Source organism: Nomascus leucogenys, chromosome 2 (assembly GCF_006542625.1).
Source record: "Nomascus leucogenys isolate Asia chromosome 2, Asia_NLE_v1, whole genome shotgun sequence".
Taxonomy (NCBI): domain Eukaryota; kingdom Metazoa; phylum Chordata; class Mammalia; order Primates; family Hylobatidae; genus Nomascus; species Nomascus leucogenys.
Window position 1 is genome coordinate 148,984,556 of NC_044382.1, and position 17,010 is coordinate 149,001,565.

Below are 17,010 nucleotides of genomic sequence, written 5' to 3' on the forward strand. Positions count from 1 at the left end.
TCTCTTACTATAAAACGAAAATTGTGGTGGCCCATTTTGTTCCATTACTGGAAGGGTTTTCCAGGCTGTTTTAACTCATACATAGTGTAACCCTCTCCCTTACTACAAAATTTCACTCTGGGAAAGAGCAAAGCTGTACTTTGTGGCACAGTGGTATGATGGTTTATGTTCGTGAAGGTCCTACAAAAATTCAGAAACGTTCTTAATCCAGATGATCTAGAAATAGGAACTGGAATACCTGCTGTGCTGGAGCTACTTAACCCATGAAAGACAGTTGTACACAGCTCTTCACAACTCCATCTTCAGTGATTTCACATTAGTAGCTTGAAATTAGCCATGATGGGAACAGTTAAGCCCTGGACATTGTCAAAACTGACAAATCAAGTCATTTATTTCTTGGGGAGCTGGTCATTAAACACTCACTAGGACGCCCTTGGGTACCCCTCACTGCTAGAAGAATTCCCTCACTCCCTGTATTTCTCCCTTGAACTCTGAGCCTGCCTTGTGTTCTACTTATATATATACACACACACACACACACACTCACACATGTATATACACATGTATGTATACACACACACACATATATTTTGCTCTTGTTGCCCAGGTTGGAGTGCAGTGGCGCGATTTCAGCTCACTGCAACCTCCACCTCCTGGGTTCAAGCAGTTTTCCTGCCTTAGCCTCCCAAGTAACTGAGATCAGAGGTGCGCACCACTATGTCCAGCTAATTTTTTGTATTTTTAGTAGAGACGGGGTTTCATTGTGTTGGCCAGGGTACAGTGGGGTGTTCTCAGCTCACTGCAACCTACGCCTCCTGAGTTTAAGCAATTTTCCTTACCTCAGGTGATCCACTCACCTTGGCCTCCCAAAGTGCAGGGATTACAGGTGTGAGCCACCATGCCTGGTCTAGACATTATGTTATTATCTTGCATGCTACTCTACGAATATAAAACAGAAGAAAACTTGCATATTAAATTAAATTACTTTTTAATTCCTATCTTCTCAAAAATTCTTGCCTTTTAAAAAGTTGTTATCAAAGACAAGGAATTTTTTAATCATCAGGGTAGCTCAGTCTTGAGATATCTGAGTCCTTCTGAGTAGTAACCAGTAGCTGCACCAAAGAGACAGTTCAAGGACTACAAATGATGGTAGTCCTTGAATTTCAAGTCCTCGGGAGTTCAAGGCCTATCCTCGTTTGTAGTTCTTCACACTGCACTACTCTTTGTTTAAAATATAAGAGTGCACAGGCAAAAATCAGCTAAATGGGAGTTGTCTAGAACAGTGCTTTCTCCAGTGACCTTACTCACCCCTCCATGAGGACTTAGTTAATTCTGATCTCTATTTTGCTGTTTCTATGAGGTCAGAAGTCCCCAACTTTTTGGCACTAGGGACTGGTTTCATGGAAGACAATTTTCCTATGTATCAGGGACATGGGGGAGGGGGAGGATTTGGGGATGATTCAAGCACATTGCATTTATTGTATACTTTATTTATATTATTATTGCCTTATAATATATAATGAAATAGTTATACAACTCACCAGAGTGTAGAATCAGTGGGAGCCCTAAGCTTGTTTTCCTGCAACTAGACAGTCTCATCTAGGGTGATGGGAGACAGTGACAGATCATCAGGCATTAGATTTTCTGAAGGATCATGCAACCTCGATCCATTACGTGTGCGGTTCACGATACGGTTCATGCTCCTATGAGACTCTAATGTTATTGCTGGTCTAACAGAGGTGGAGCTCAGGTGGTAATGCAAGTGCTGGGGAGCAGCTATAAATACAGACGAAGCTCCACTCATGGGCCCGCCACTCACCTCTTGCTGTGTGGTCCGGTTCCTAAAAGGCTGCAGATGGATACCCATCTGTGGCCTGGGGGTTGGGCATCCTTGTATTAGATTACTAACTCCACCCTTAAACTTTTTAAGTTGTGTTTTCAAAGAAGGTATCAGGATGTCAGTCTTTCCTATAATGTTCTGTGTTCCTCAAAGATAGGGACCTTGCCTTTTTGTGTATATTGGCAATTTGTGTATATTATCTTGGCACTGACACACAGTAGACACTCAGTAGATGTTACTTGCATCAATGCATGAGTCCTTCAGAATATGTCCAATTGGTATTCAATGAGCAATTTGTTCAAATTCCTTTTAATTCAGGATGGTCAAATGTTTATATGAACATTTGGGGAAACATCTTAACTGGCTACTAGGCAGTGAGATTTTAAAGAAACGACGCATATTCATATACTCTGACCCAGGGGAAGATATGTGGCATTCTGCTTAACATAATCAGTTCCTTGCTTTCCACACCAGCTTGTGCTTGATTTGTTTCTTCTAGAACTTTTCAGAGTAAGAACCTTTAGCAGAAAAAAAACAGCTTAACAAGATAGACATTTTAGTTCAATAGAAGAATTTTTCTGGTGTGAAAAAGTAAATTACAAAAAGGACTTTGCTTCTGAAAGATAATTAATAAAAACCTTCCCATGTGATGACAAATCTGACATCTTGTCTAATGTCTGGCAGAGGAGAAAGTGTTGAGAGCTGCACAGTTGGAATAAAATGTTCCACTTCACAGCATGGCCGGGTAGGATCTGATAATTATTTCTAGGCAAGAAAAATTCATAGTCTAATTGTTAAATTGACACAACACCAGGCCTGGCTATGTGACTATTCACCATCAGTGAGGTCTTCGTTTGGGCTTTCCTGATGTCACAGGTAAATATTGCCAGGAATGTGGGTGATCATGGAATGACTCCCTTGTGGATATTTTGGACTACAGCTGTACTTACAGAACTTTCCCTTCCCTCTTATAAGCTTCTCATGGGCTGTGGTAGGCTGAGTAATGGTCCCGTAATAAGTCCACATCCTAATTTTCAGAATGTGTGAAGGTTACCTGTATGACCCAGATGAGCATGATGTAATCACAAGCTTATAGAAGGGAAACGGGAGGAGCCACAGTTAGAAACAGAAGACAAAGTGATGAAGAGACACAGAGAAAAACAGATGAGAAGAGGCCATGCTGCTGGCTTGAAAGAAGAAGGAGGCTGTGAACTAAAGGATGTGGATGACTTAGCTGGAGAAAACAGATTCCCCTGAAAGAGTTCAGCCCTGTGGCTTCAGACTTTAGAACTATAAGGTAATAAAACTTGGGGAGGCCAAGACGGGCAGATCACAAGGTCAGGAGATTGAGACCATCCTGGCTAACGTGGTGAAACCCTGTCTCTACTAAAAATACAAAAAAATAGCTGGGCGTGGTGGCAGGCGCCTATAGTCCCAGCTACTCGGGAGGCTGAGGCAGGAGAATGCCATGAACCTGGGAGGCGGAGCTTGCAGTGACCCGAGATCGTGCCACTGCACTCCAGCCTGGGCGACAGGGCGAGACTGTGTCTCAGGGAAAAAAAAAAAAAAAAAAGAACTATAAGGTAACAAAGTATTTTTTCTTTTTTGAGATGGAGTCTTGCTCTGTCACCCAGACTGGAGTGCAGTGGCGCTATCTCGGCTCACTGTGAGCTCCGCCTCCCGGGTTCATGCTATTCTCCTGCCTCAGCCTCCCGAGTAGCTAGGACTACAGGCACTCGCCACCCTGCTAATTTTTTTTTTGTATTTTTAGTAGAGATGGAATTTCACCACATTAGCCAGAATGGTCTTGATCTCCTGACCTTGTGATCCACCTACCTCAGCCTCCCAAAGTGCTGGGATTACAGGTGTAAGCCACCCTGCCCGGCCAATAAAGTATTTTTAAGCCCCTCAGATTTGAGAACTTTGTTATAGCAGCAATATGAAATTGATACACGGGGGCATATTTTCCTGAAATCAGAGCCTGAGATGAGAACCAGGTGCAGGTAATTTTCTTTGAGAGGTGATCCAGGAAGCAGGAGTAAGGAAGGATGAGAAGGCAGGAAAGGAGAGAGAACCAATGTATTAAGGAATCCTTCAGCTCACTGCTGTAGACAGCCAGGGGCCAGTCCACAGGGACCTCGAGAGGCACAGGGAATGACTCTCAGATGTGTCTGTGTGCAAGAAGGCAGGTGGGAGCATTCAGCCAGCTGTCATTTCCAATGCCCTGACGGCTGTCCGCAGCAGCATTAACTCCCCCTCCTTTCCCATCTCTGCTTTTCCTCACATTAGCCAAGCTCCTGCAGTGTAGGAGAAAGAGCCAAAGCAGAATGCAAAGAGACTGAGGGCACTCTAAGGGGCAAGCCTGACTTCTTTGGAAACTCATCGCAACAGCGACTGAGATCAGAGGTTGGCCGAGGTATTGGCCGCGGCCACCAGCAGCATCCTCTATTGGGCTGAACCGTCAGATTCCAGACCTATTCATTTACTAAGATTCCCGTCTTTTGTCTCTGTGGATTCATGGTTTCTTGGTGTAGACCAGACAAAGTTCCCAGTGCCTGGCACATGGTAGGCATTCATTATTTTCTCAACTGAACTCCCTGAGGCTACTAAGGCCCACCCAAGAGTACCTCATATAGGGGCTCCTTTGTTTGACTTAAGGGAAGCAGGTATTATTTGGCATTCGACATTACTAATTTAATTACAAAAAATTCATAAATAGACGCAAATACCACCAACCCTGAGCAGGCACATCCTCTGGTTTCTCCTAAGGGCCAGCCAGCAAGCCAGGCATTCCCAGTGCAGTAACTTAAATTCTTACAAAATTGTATTTTTCCTTTTAAGTTTTCTAAGTGAGCCCAGTGGCTTAATCCTGGAATCTTAATAGTAAAGAGTTAATTCCATTTAGACAAAAATTGTGATTTCATTGAGTGAATTGTTCTTGGCTCTGTTTTATCTAAACTGAAGGAGGGCATGCATCAGTCCTATTTTGAGACAAAACACCTTCAAATAATCTGAAAAACAACCGAGAGTTTATTTCTGCCAAATGGCTCCCTGTTTCTTGAACAGGCATGCTATGGTGTTTGCATTGACCAAACTTCTGCATGAAACCTTTGTTCTTAGAGGTTGTCACATGAAAACTTTCAATCATCTTTCTAACATGTCCTTGTCTGTGACATAGCCCCGTCCTTATTTTCATCCAGAGAGCGTGTTGTTCCTTCTTCTTTATTTCCACAATACTTTATACATACTCTCTATATTAATATAACTATAATATTAATGTATACTTATTATATAATATATCAGATATCAATATAAATAATAACTAGCACATAACACTTATACTGTGAGCCAGTTTCTGTCCTGAAACATCTAATTTGTGTTGACTCATTGACTCCTACAACCAATGGGAGTAAACACAATTATGCTGTTTTGCAAATGAGGAAACTAAGGCAAAGAGAAGTTAAGTAACTTGCTCAGGGTCACATAGAAACTAACTGGAAAAACAGATTTGGACCCAGTTAATCTAGCTTGGGAATGTTTACTCTGAACTACTTTCTAACTGATTCTCAACATATAGACACATAGGTTGTAGTTTATTATATGTCCATGTGTCTGTCTTTCCTTCTAGATAATAAGTTTTTTAAGGGTTTTATTCATTTTTCCATCTCTAGTATCTAGGCCAGAGCCTGGCAGATAATAGAAATGTTAAATTTTCACTAAGAAAATCAATTTTAAAATGAACCTGATGATGCTGTCATAATGGCAGATCAAAATGTCCCATAACTTGAAAGAGGCAATTACTAAAACAACAGCAAAAAAATAAAATAAAACAAAATAAAATAAAAAATGAGAGACACTGCTTATTTCTGCTGAGGAGAGGAGCACTTAGGACAGTCATTGCCACATCCTGACTCTGACAGCCTTGTCAAAGCATCCCAAAGCCATGAGTTTCCCTTATTCTCCTTTCCTTCCCCACCTCGCCTTCAAATTCCCTCTCCTATTCCTTTCTTTGTAACTCCTCTATTTTGCCCTCTTCATTGGTTTTCCCAAATTATATTTACATTTTAAAATACCAAGTAAAGGGAACCCATATCTTCTGAGTGTCTGTTGTGGGGCCAGGCTATAGTAGACTGCATTAGTTCCCAATGGCTGCTGTAACAAATGACCACAAATGTGGCATTTTGAAACAAACATATTATTGTGCACTTTTTAATGTCAGAAGTTCAAAGTGGGCTTCACTGAACTAAAATCAAGGTATTGGCCGTGATGCATTCTTTTCTGGAGTCTCTTGGGGAGAATTCCCGTTCTGCTATCTCCAGTTTCTAGAGGCCCCCCACATTCCTTGGCTCCTGACCCCTTCCTCCATCTTCAAAGTCAGCAATTTGGGGCTGAGTTCATCTCATACCATATCACTCTGCCCTCACCTTCATCACTACATCTCTTTCTATTATCCTTTCTTCCATTTTCAAAGATACTTGTGATTACGTTGGGTTTATGTGATTACATAATCCAGGATAAGCATGCTGTTTTAATGTTAGCTGATTGCCCACCTTAATTACCCTTTGCCATGTAATCTAGCATATTCACAGGTCTTGGGGAGTAGGGTGAGGACATCTTTAGGGGAGTACTGTCTATTCTGTTTGTGTTATCTCATTAAGGCCTCCCAGTGACCGTTTCTCTAGCAAAGAGCATGTGAAGGCCATTCACTCTGAATTAATTTGCCAAAAGCCGGAGAAATCACCACACAGCCAGAGTTCGGACTTAGGTTAGTTTTGGCTTTTTGCCCCATGCTTTTCCTTGTTTTATTGTTTTCTTGTGCTTCACTTTTTTTTTGCACTTCACAGATATTGTATGTTTTACAAATTGAAGATTTGTGGTGTTGAAGTCAAAATAAAAACGTAGAGATGAATCTCTGTATTTGGCATTTCATTTGGGAAGAAAGACTTGCAATTCGGGGCGTTTATGCAGATTAGATAGTCTTTGGTATGTTCAAAGAACGAAGAGAAAGTTGGAGGTTTTGTAACAATGAAACATGTTATGTATTGCTCTTTGAGAAAGTTCATTGACACTACTAAGGTTCTGGGAAGCTGGCAAGCTTCAGCTGGTGAGTGGCATCAGTGAGAAAATTAGTCCTGGAGTTGCAGCAAATTATCTTGAAGCTATAGATAAAACTGGGTTCAGGTTACAGCAGCCAGGCTTGCAGGCAGTTACATTGTTGGAGCAATGCTTTGTGTCCCTAGTGTGTTTTCCCCTGGCTTCTTTGTTTTTGTTGGGTATGGCAAGAATAACCCAATTTGTAGGATCAACTTTCACCTTGATAACTGCATTGAGCAAGTTTATTGGTGTTGTTTTTCCAACAGTATGTGATCACTTTGTGTCTCTGTCTCATGTTTTGGTAATTCTCCCAGTTTCTTTACTTTTGTTAAAATTATTACTTTGTCTGTTTTGGTGATCTCTGATCAGTGACCTTTGATGTTACTATTGTGATTTTTTTTTTTGGTAGGGGGAGGCAGCATGAACTGTGCCCATATAAGTTGCCAAACTTAATTGATAAGTGCGTGTTCTGACTGTTCCACCAACTGGCCCTTTACCCATCTGTCTCCTTCTCCTCCAGACATCCTATTTCCTGAAACACAGCAATATTGAAGTTAGGCCAATGAAGAAGCATACAATAAAGTACTTTCTTTGCCTCTAAGTGTTCAAGAGAAAGGAAGAGTTGCATGTCTCTGTCTTTAAATCAAACGTAGAAATGATTCAGCTAAGTGAGGAAAGCATGTCAAAAGCTGAGATAGGCGGAAAGCTAGGTTTCTTGTGCCAAACAGTAAAGTTGTGAATGCAAAGGAAAAGTTTCTGAAGGAAACTAAAGGTGCTACTCCACTGAACACATGAATGATAAGAAAGTAAGACAGCCTTATTGCTGACATGGAGAAAGTTTAAGTGGTCTGAATAGATGATCAAACCAGCCGCAACATTCCCTCAAACCAATGCCTAATCCTGGGCAAGGCCTTAACTTTTTTCAATTCTCTGAAGGCTGAGAGGTGAGGAAGCTGCAGGAGAAAAGTTGGAAGCAAGCAGAGGTTAGTGTGTGATGTTTAAGGAAAGAAATTATCCCTATAACCTAAAAGTGTCAGGTGAAGGCCGGGCACAGTGGCTCACACCTGTGATTCCAGCACTTTGGGAGACCAAAGCAAGTGGATCACGAGGTGAGGAGAGTAACACTATGCTGGCCAACATGGCGAAGCCCCATCTCTACTAAAAATACAAAAATTAGCTGAGTGTGGTGGTGCGTACCTGTAATACCAGCTACTTGGGAGGCCAAGGTAGGAGAATCGCTTGAACCAGGGTGTAGGAGGTTTCAGTGAGCTGAGATCACACCACTGCATTCCAGCCTGGTGACAGAGTGAGACTCCATCTCAAATAAATAAATAAATAAAATAAAATAGAGTGTGAGGTGAAGCAGGAAGTGCTCATATAGAATCTGCAGCAAATCATCCAGAAGATCTAGCTAAGATCATTAATGAAGGTGGATACATTAAATAATACATTTTCCATGTGGTTAAAACATTCTTATACTGGATGAAGATCCTATCTAGGACTTTCATAGCTAGAGAGAAGAAGTAAAGGACAAGCAAACTCTTTTGTCTGGGACTAATGCAACTGGTGACTTTAAGTTGAAGCCAATGCTTATTCTCCATTGCAAACATCTTAGGGCCCTTAAAAATTATGCTGAATCTACTCTGCCTATGCTCTACAAAAGGAACAACAAAGCCTGGATGACAGTACCTCTCTTTACAACATGGTTTATTCAATATTTTAAGCCCACTGTTGAGAACTACTTCTCAGAAAACTATATTCCCTTCAAATCTTACTATTCATTGACAATGTACCTGGTCATCCAACAGTTTTTTATTTATTTATTTATTTATTTATTTTTTTGAGACGGAGTCTCACTCTGTCGCCCAGGCTGGAGTGCAGTGGCGCGATCTCGGCTCACTGCAAGCTCCGCCTCCTGGGTTCACGCCATTCTCCTGCCTCAGCCTCTCCAAGTAGCTGGGACTACAGGCGCCCGCCACCACGCCTGGCTTTTTTTTTGTATTTTTAGTAGAGACGGGGTTTCACCGTGGTCTTGATCTCCTGACCTCGTGATCCGCCCACCTCGGCCTCCCAAAGTGCTGGGATTACAAGCGTGAGCCACCGCGCCTGGCCCATCCAACAGTTTTAATGGAGGTATACAAGGAGATTAATGCTTTCACACCTGCTGATATAATTTCCATTTTGCAGCCCATGAATCAAGGAGAATTATTGACTTTCAAGTGTTAGTATTAAAGAAATACATTTTGTAAGGCTACAACTTCTAAAGATTGTGATTCCTCTAATGGATCAGGACAAAATGAGTCAAAAACCTGCTGAAAAGGATTCACCATTCTAGATGCCACTGAGAACATTTGTGATTCATGGGGGGGAGGTTAAAATGTCAAAAATAACAGGAGTTTAGAAGATGTTGATTTCAATCCTCATGGATGATTTTGAGAGGTTTAAGACTTCAGTGGAGGAAGGAAGTGCAGATGTGGTCGAAATAGCAAGAGAACTAGAAGTAGAGCTTGAATATGTGTGTGAATTGCTGCAAGCTCATGATAAAACGTGAGTGGATGAGGAGCTGCTTCTTATGGATGAGCTAAGAAAGTGGTTTCTTGAGATGGGATCTAATCCTGGTGAAGATTCTGTGAACATTGTTGAAAAGACAATAAAGGATTTAGAATCGTACCTAAACTTACTTGATAAAGCAGCGGCAGGGTTTGAGAGGACTGCTTTCAGTTTTGAAAAAAGTTCTTGTGTGGGTTAGATGCTACCAAATAGCATCACATGCTATAGAGAAATCATTCATGAAAGGAAGAGTTGATACATTGGCAAAGCTCGTTGTTTTCTTATTTTAAGAAACTGCCACAGCCTCCTCAACCTTTGCAACCACCGCCCTGATCACTCAGCAGCCATCAGGAGGTAAGACCCTCACCAGGAAAAAGACAACCACTTGTTGAAGGCTCAGAGGATCATTAGCATTTTTTAGTAACAAAGTATTTTTAAATTAAGGTATGTACATTGTTTTTAGAAATAATGCTATTGCATACTTAATAGGCTACGTTATAGTGTAAACATAACTTTTATATGCACTGGGAAGCCAAAAAGTTCATGTGACTCAGTTTATTGTAATATTTGTTTTATTGCTATGGTCTGGAACCAAACCTACAGTATCTCCAAGGGATGCCTGTACGGGCAGCTTCCCTGTTTACAGTTTGAGGAGAATATGTTGGGTAGCATCTTTTAGAAATAAAATCTAGGATGTTGGTTCAAATTTTGTGTGAAAGCAACAATAGGGCCTGGTGCGGTGGCCCATGCCTGTAATCCCAGCACTTCGGGAGGCTGAGGCAGGCAAATCACAAGGTCAGGAGTTCGAGACCAGCCTGGCCAACGTGGTGAAACCCCGTCTCTACTAAAATTACAAAAAATTAGCTGGGCATAGTGGCAGATGCCTGTAATCCCAGCTACTCAGGAGACTGAGGCAGGAGAATTGCTTGAACCCTGGAGGCGGAGGGTGCAGTGAGCCAAGATTGCGCCTCTGCACTCCAGCCTGAGTGACAGAGTGAGACTCCGTCTCAACAAAACAACAACAACAACAACAACAAAGAAAGAACAAAAAGAAAAGAAAGCAACAGTGGGACCAACCAAACTAAAAGCAGTCTCCCCTTTTACCTCCCCAAGAACTATAAAATCATCTGTAAGTGTCTGTGACCTTAATGACCAACAAGGTGTCAGGTTTTCTGTGTTCCTGGGGCTTTAAAACACCAGGAACATTTTAAGGAGGTCAGACTCAGCCGGGGCGTGGATGACATGAGTACATGCACATGTGTGTACGTGTGTGTGTGTGTGTGTGTGTGCATGCACGTGTTCTGGAATGCTACATTTCTCCATGCTTTCCCTGTAGGCAGTGTGCCTTTGTAAACCCTTCCAGAACTCTGGGCTTGTGCTCCCTGGGAGGATAAAGAATTAATCAAAATACAGTGCTGTGATATTTTTACATCCTGCAAGTCAGAGGCAGTATCCTTTCTTCCCCACAAATCTAAGACCCTCTAAAATGATCTCTGTACACTGACTTTAACAAGAGTAAACTAGAGGTGTTTTGTGGCAGGGATAAAGTAACTGTCCACCAACACTAATGACAAAAAAGCAAAACGAGTTGGAGAGAGGAAAACAAAAAGGATCGCAGAGACACTAGGGTGTTGGTTTGGAAAATACCTTTTTGGAGCTGTTTTAAGAGGGGATGGAACCTGAGAGTGTTCTCAACCTGGTGAGATTGATTATTTGTGGCAGGAAGTTTCTCTCTTTATTTGTGGCTGCTTTGGAGACAGTTGTGTCATGTTTTTCTTCAGTCCTGATATTTCTCTCTGGCCTCTGGGATATATCTGTGATGTCGGTGGTATCGAAGACTTTTCTGCCCTTGTTCCATGGATGTTTAGTGTACAGTCAGCTGCTGCAACAAACAACACCAAATCTCAGTGACTTTGTGCAGGGTTCCATGGATGTGTCTTGTGGGGCAGTTCTCCTAACTGTCTTCTGTGCAATGACTGATTCTGAGCTCTTTCTGTTGGATGACTCTGCCAACTTGGGAGTCCTTACTTCCTATTTCTATGGATAGGAGAAGAGAAGATATAATGCAGGACATTCAGGGGCCATGTCTAGAAGACGTGAGAATCCTTCCACCCTTATTCTATTGGGCAGTGCTTAGTCCCATGGGTAAAATTGTAATGGAGCAGCAGCACCAGGTCCTATTGTGACAAGTAGCCAGAGACTAATCTCAATGACAGTTCTTATAGCTTGAAGAAGTATTCGCAAAATCTAAAGCAAAGGTTGTCAGCTCGAATGCCTAGATGTCCAGGCAAGTGTTTAACTGAATTGGAGCAGGAACAAGAACAGGGAGTGGTGCTGAGAAGGAAAGCTTGGAGAGGGGCACTCTACATAACATGACAATTTAACTTGATGACAGACTTCTCTGGCTAAACTAACCACATCTGCTGGCCCCATCCATCCCCTATGCTGCCAGTTGGCAACCCACAGTATGGGAGAGACAAAGAAAAAATCCTTTCTCTGGAAGCAAACTCCAAAGTTGGCTGTATTCTTGAATCAGTACCTGTCAGGATAAACAAAAACTCTTTCTTTTTAAGAAAGAAAGAAAGAAAGTTCTGTACTGCAGCAAATAAATGGAAGCTAAAAAGAAGACCTGGTGTAAAGAGTGTGATTTAAGAATTTGCTTTCTGTGCATAAATTTAGGGTAGTGGCTCTTGCATGGAAGACAGATCTCTGAGCTGCTACTTTTAAAGATGCTTGATAGTCATACAAAGGTAACACAACTCAATCATATCAGGCGCTGATGTTCTCATTGTGCAGCTGATCCTGAGATGCAAACAACCCATGATCTTCTACTGTCTGATTCCCTGCTATGTCCTTGTGCGTAGTCTAAACAGTCTATTCACTGAACAGTATTTTAGTAACAACAAAAGTAATAATATGTTGGTAACATTTTGTCAATGTCTACCCTGGAGAATATCAGTGAATCATGAATACGGATTTAAATATAATACATGGAAATAATAATAGCAAGCATTTATTGAGGAAGTACTATGTACCAGGAACTACTTAAGTCTCTTTACAATAATTAACTCACTTAATCCTCATAACGGGTAAGTTACCATTACTCCTGCTTTTCAGCTTAGAAAACTGAGACACAGAAGGTTACTTGCCCAAGGATAGCCCGCTGGTAAACGAGATTCACAGTGACCCACTGTGGCTTAGACCTGTGCTTATAGTCCGTCTGAAACGTGAGTCTTTGTAGCAGGCTGATGGTAAATTTTAGATAATAGAAATCTTTTGTTAATCATAGAATTTGATTATTGCTGTGCTTTCAAAGGTGTCTTGGTTACCTGTCATTTATTAGGTACTCACTGATGCATAAATGGACAAACATGTCATAGAGGAAGACTATGATTGCCATGGCATTAAAGATAAATTTGGAATGATGCTCAGAGCATATATTCTAGAAAACTTACAGAGGATTTGGGGAAAACTATGTCCAGGTAGTATCTTTACACATGTGACATCTCATAATATTGGAGAAAGGGCTTGCCTGGTTTTGGAGTAATGTGCAAGTACTAATTCTTACAGCAATGAGGGGTGCTGCTTTACTGCTTTCCATCCCCTCACCAAACTTACTGTGAATGAAATTGAAGAGTGGATATCGGTGGCAAGTTCAAGCATAGATACTGTTTTGAATTCTCTTAAGAAATCAAAGGGCAAGGCTGGGCATGATGGCTTACGCCTGTAATCCCAGAATTTTGGGATGCTGTGGCAGGCGGATCACGAGGTCAGGATATCAAGACCATCCTGGCCAACATGGTGAAACCCTGTCTCTACTAAAAAAAAATACAGAAAATTAGCTGGGTGTGGTGGCAGGCGCCTGTAGTGGCAGCTACTTGGGAGGCTGAGGCAGGAGAATGGCGTGAACTCAGGAGGCAGAGCTTGCAGTGAGCCGAGATCACGCCGCTGCACTCCAGCCTGGGTGACAGAGCGAGACTCTGTCTCAAAAAAAAAAAAAAAAAAAACTTAAAAAGAAATCAGAAGACCATAGCAGAACATTCTACCATTATTGACTAGTAAGATATTTAGCTTTGGGGGAAGTCCTAAATTAGCCTGGAATCATTTTTAAATGCAGTTTTGTAATTTCAGTGACGTATTACATGAAACTCAAAGAGCCACAAAATAATTCACGTGTCAGTGAAGAATGTGTTGGTTTAAAAGATAAGTCTGCATTCTTCTCCCTTTACCCAGATAATTCTTAATCATCTTTGAGATCCCAGCAGAAACGTCTCTTTTGTAGTTATGCTTTCCTTGATGCTCTGGATGAAGTTAGACTTCCCTATACCCCAACTTTTACGTGCTTCCAGAGAGATCTATATTTTCAAGTTAAATTTTAATCTTGGTGAATCACTTAAATTATGATTTGTTAATGCCTCTTTTCTGAGACCGTAATTGTATTTAACAGTTATTGACTCCTTATCCTGTGTGGCACCTAAGTCCTCACTGAATCCCAGGAGTCTAATACGTATTTGTGAATGAGGAGTGAGTAAATGAATGAATGATTTGACTAATTCTTACCTCACTAAGTCACCCCTGGCCCAGGAGGGTACTGTGTACCTTTATGTTACAAATCATTTAACTTTAATTTTGACTGGTAGGTGAAGTGTCCCAAGAATTTGTAAAGATAAAACTGTGCCTTTGGGGATTCTCCTACTGCTCCCCTCTTCCCTAAGAGTCAGCAGCTGGGAAAGGTTTATTTATTTTTTTATTTTGTAACTTTAGAGGAATCCTGAATGGGCCCTGCAAAGTAATCTCAGAGGTTGAGCCACAGATAGACAAAGATGGAGAACACAGCTCACCTGCAGAGTGCTGTTTCTCATCACTAACTGTGCTTTCTCTCGGTCCTGACTTTTTATGCTGAGGATTCTGGGAGAAATTTCACCTTCCTTACTTCCTACGGGATATCCAGTTTCCTGGTCTGGGAGCTGAGAGCAGAATTAGCCAATTAGAAGGTTAACGCATAATTGTAGGCACTGGGTGTTTGGAGGAGACCCTTGACAATTTGCTATTTAACTGAATTAATGTTGGCCAGTTACAGATTTTCTGTTTGTAAAATTGCCACCAGATTTTTCTGACTCCTGGATCTGCATCCTGTGTATGTGCCATTTGGGATGCCAGCATTATGATTGCTTCCAGAGCGATCTAACCAGAGCCTGTTCTGAAGACAAGGGAATCCATGATTCACAAGCGGAACCGTACAGATGCCAGACCACAACATTCTTTTGCCTTTGATTTGAGGGAGATGATGTTGGTCAGGGTGATGACTCCCCCATTTCAATTTCTCTGATGTTGTTTAGGCCAGCCATATGGTGAACCTCCTGAGATTGATTCTTGCTCTCTTCTTTGGGGTTCAGTGCATTTCAGAGGGCTGGTATTTAGAGAGAAGCCCTGGTTCCACAGCTTCCAACCTTTTGACACTACTTTGAGTTCTCTGGTGGGGATGAGAATGAATTTTCTTCAACTGTGTGTGTGCAGTGGTTAGGATTTTGAGGTCTGATATTGAAGTTTTGTTTTCTAAGAAACACACAGAGTCGAGGATTTGAGTGCAAGTAATTTGAGTGATGGTAGAAATTGGTTTAAGAAAAATACTAGCTGGGGCTGGGCGCGGTGGCTCACGTCTGTAATCCCAGCACTTTGGGAGGCTGAGGCGGGTGGATCACGATGTCAGCAGATCGAGACCATCCTGGCTAACACGGTGAAACCCCGTCTCTACTAAAAATACAAAAAATTAGCTGGGTGTGGTGGTGGGCGCCTGTAGTCCCAGCTACTCGGGAGGCTGAGGCAGGAGAATGGTGTGAACCTCAGGGCGGAGCTTGCAGTGAGCCGCGATCGTGCCACTGCACTCCAACCTGGGTGACAGAGCGAGACTCCGTCTCAAAAAAAGAAAAATAAAAGAAAAATACTAGCTGGGTGCAGTGGCTCACGCCTGTAATCTTGGCACTTTGGGAGGTCGAGGTGGGTGGATCACTTGAGCTCAGGAGTTCGAGAACAGCCCCAGCAACATAGTGAAACCACCTCAGTACAAAAAATAGAAAAATTAGCTGGGCATAGTGACGAGTGCCTGTAGTCTCAGCTACTTGGGAGGCTGAGGTGGGAGGATCGCTTAATCCCAGGAGGTTGAGGCTGCAGTGAGCCACAGTTGCACTGCAGCCTGGGCAACATGGCAAGACTTGGTCTCAAAAAAAAAAAAAAAAGAAATTTTAAAAGTTAAAAAAGTAGAAAAAATACCAATAGGGAATGAGGCAATAAATCAGGGAAGAGAAGGCAGGTAATGAATGTGAGTTATCAAGCCAGATTCTCTGGTGGACATTGGCACTCAATCCCAGGTGGAAACTGGGAGACAAAATGTGTATCTCCAAGTGATCTCACCAGAGGGGTGATGGAATTGGGATATTTACATACCATTCCTCGTCAGTTACTGGTTCAGGGCCACTCCAAGCATGTTAATTTCCAGACACTCTCTTCTGGCACTATGCTCAGATAAAATACCCTTCCACAAGTTTTAGAGACATATCTCAGATGAAGAACAAAAAAATGAAAAGTCCTGCACATTGACACAGAAGGTCTGAGGGGAATGGGTAGGGCTCTGACAGAGTTCCTTTCAGGACACTTGAACCTAGATTCAGATACTGGCTGCACCCATTCTAACTGTATGATCTTGGGCAAGCTTGTTAACCTTTCTAGAATTTCGGGTTCGTCTTCTATAAAATATACCTTATAACAATATACATTTCATAGTCCTACTGTGGAGATTATGCATATGGTGGGTTTAGCACAGTAATGGCCAAATAATAAGGGCTCAAAAATGGTAGCTTTCATTTGTTAAGTGTTATGGAGCCTCTTCTCTGTCCCAGTATGTGTGGTAGGTGCTCAGTAGAACCGGTGGTTGGTTGTTGGGGAGAGGTAATCCCTGTTTTTATGGGCTTAAAGCCTTTGCGTACTAAAGCTTAAGACCATTTCTTATTTCACTAAGTTACATCTTGCCCAGGAGAGAATCACGTATATCCCATACATTATGTTCCAAATCATGTAACCTAATTTTTTGACCATTGGATGAAGTGTCTTAAGCATCTGCAAAGACAAAACTGTGCCTTTGAAAGCAATTGTAAATTTTAAGTTTTATAGTAGCCAAGTTTACAAAAGGAATAAGAAACTGGTGAAATTAATTTTAATAACATATGTTTAACTTCATATGTAAAATATTGTCATTTCAATGTGTAATTAATATAAAATTTTTAACTATTTTACATTATTTTCCTTATTTAGACATTGAAATCCAATGTGTATTTTATACTTACAACATATCAATTTCAGACCTATGACCTTTAAAGTACTCAGTAGCCACTGATGGCTCGTGGTCACCATGTTGGGCCACAGTGAAGGCTTAACAGGCCCTGGATTCCTTTTAGAAGTAAATTCCAACAGAATAGTTCCATGTTCTCTTTCCTCCGCTTCATAGATGACAATGCTTCTTTGCTTGTATG

General features: G+C 41.7%; 1 protein-coding gene across 3 annotated transcripts in view; it reads left to right on the forward strand.

Moving 5' to 3' along the window:
* Nucleotides 1-17,010, forward strand: part of CDH13 (cadherin 13) — a 1,172,242-nt gene that overhangs the window by 216,793 nt on the left and 938,439 nt on the right. The gene's annotated exons all lie outside the window — the stretch shown is intronic.